Below are 2,614 nucleotides of genomic sequence, written 5' to 3' on the forward strand. Positions count from 1 at the left end.
ATATATATTTTTAAAAACTGATGTGGCCCTTGCCAGTGTTTCTCAGTGGTTAGAGTATCCACCCATGCATGGAAGACTTTGGGGTCCCATCCCTGGTCAAGGCCACATACCTGGGTTTCAGGTTTGATCCTGGTGGGCCCCAGTGGTGCGTGTAGGAGGCAACCAATCCATGTGTCTCTCTCACATGGATCTCTCTTCCTTCTTCCCTTCCCTCTCTCTAAAAATCAATGGAAAAAATATCTTCAGCTGAGGATTAACAACAACAACGAAAAGAATGCTGATGTGGCTAAGGGTGTGAAAGTGCTCATGAAACAACAATCCCAGGCAATTGAATAGGTAGAAAAAATGTTGTTGATTTGATAAACAGAAAGCAATTAGCTGGTGATAGCATTTTGGAGGCAATGTTATATGAAAAAGCGAAGATGTTGCAGCTGACCTCTTGAAAGATGCCCCTGGAATGAGTACTGACCAGGTGCTGAAAGTGATTCATTTAGGGCTAGTAGGAGATGGTTCTTTAATTTAAAAAAAGAAGTGTTTGTTTATAGATTAATCAGTATATTAGACATGTACAGTATATAAAAAAGGTTCACACAGGGAATCATTTGGGGGTCTGGAACAGATTAATTCAATTTATCTACACTAATAAATTATAACGAATCACTTCTCAAACAGGCCTCTGGAATGAATTAAGTTTGAAAATGGAGGTTCCACTGTAGTTCTAACAGCTCAAGGCCACATCCTTAGGATAACCCCAGGTCCCCTTCCCCACCCCTTAAAATGCCTGCCTGGGAAAGCTCAGTGTTGCCTGGAGAATTTACTATTTGTTCCAGCCAAAGCTTGGTGTTAGGCAGATAGGCCCCAGAACCCCCTCTTTGAGCAGTTACTTTTGAAAGCTTGCAATTATAAATCTTTTGCTGCTTTCTTTCTTTTTGAAATGCAAACATTCAAGAGATAACTCATTCCCAGTCCAGGGCTCTTACTTGCATCACTGCCTCCTGTCATAAAGATGCAAAAAGAGCCTGTGATGAGTTGCTCTAAAAAAAAATGCAAAAAGTTTGTCTTCCAGTTAAATGCCAATTAACAAACCCAGATGGCCTCATCACATGGATCAACCAATCCCCTTAACACTCTTCAGAGCCTTTTCCTTAGCACACCCCAGCTTTTACAAAGTCTATCTTTTGTTTTAGTGACATTAAATTCTGTTCACATCAGGCCTTTTCCCCTATTGTAATAGTCATTACTGAATAAAGTCTGTTCTTACTGTTTTAACTAATGTCTGGTTTTCTCTGTCATTGATGGTCTTCTGTGTTGTGTGTGGATTCAGAAAGGGGAGAGGTTAGGCAGTGAAGAGAACTTACACACTTATATGCAAAGCCCATGGACACCAGCAATAGGGTAGTGAAGACCTGGGGGTGAGTGGATAGAGGCTGTGACACCTTTCTTGAATTTTCACCTTGACTGCCACTCCACCAATAGAGTTCATTTTTGCATAATACTTTATTTGTGTTACTATAACATTTTGTAGAAAATTCTATCAATGCACTCATCACAGAGTATCATGTTATTCATTACCTTGCTTGTATCTCTTCATTAGATCTTGTACACCTTCATGTGAGTATCTATATCTTGTCTGACTTTATAACCTCACCACCTAGCACGGTTGGGTAGCTGGGCAGAGGAGGATGGAAGGGGGTGAAAGGGGGGATGGGAGATGTATATAATACTATCAACAATAAATAGTGGGGTTTTTTTTAAAAAAAGAAGGGACAATTTCAGGTACAGTCATGAGCTACTTAATGACTTAGTCAATGAAAGACTATATATATGATGGTGGTCCAATCCTATATAATAAAACCCTAATATGCAAATCGACCAAACGGTGGAGCGACCGGTCACTATGACGTGCACTAACCACCAGGGGGCAGACACTCAACGTAGGAGCTGTCCCCTGGTGGTTAGTGTGCTCCCACAGGGGGAGTGCCACTCAGTCAGAAGCCGGGCTCATGGCTGGTGAGTGCAGTGTTGGTGGCGGGAGCCTCTCCTGTCTCTGAGGCAGCACTAAGGACCCCTCACGGGATGTCCGCCTAAGGCGGTAGGCGGACATCCCCCAAGGGGTCCCAGACTGCAAGAGGGCACAGGCTGGACTGAGGGACCCCCTCCCCCCAGTGCACCAGGCCTCTAGTCTATATATCTAATCTAATAAAAGACAAACATGGTAATTAACCGTACCTCTGACACGCTTCCCATTGGCTAATCAGGGTGATATGCAAATTAACTGCCAAGAAAGATGGCGGTTAACCGCCAACAAAGATGGTGGCATACATAGGCGCAATGCTGGGAGGCAAACTGGGCAGGACGGAAGAAGCTGCCTGCTGCTGACGGTGATTGGAAACCCAGGCAGCAGGCAAGAACTGGGCAGCCTTTGCCCCGCCCCCCCAGGTGTGATCGGAGAACCAGGGGGTTTGCCCGGCACCCCAGGCATGATCGGAGAAGCGGGGGCCTTTGCCTGGACCCCCAGGCATGATCGGAGAAGTGGGAGCTTTTGCCCGGCTCCACAGGCATGATCGGAGAAGTGGGGGGCCTTTGCCCGGCCCCCCAGGCATGATCAGAGAAG

Source organism: Myotis brandtii, unplaced genomic scaffold (genome assembly GCF_000412655.1).
Source record: "Myotis brandtii unplaced genomic scaffold, ASM41265v1 scaffold84, whole genome shotgun sequence".
Taxonomy (NCBI): Eukaryota; Metazoa; Chordata; class Mammalia; order Chiroptera; family Vespertilionidae; genus Myotis; species Myotis brandtii.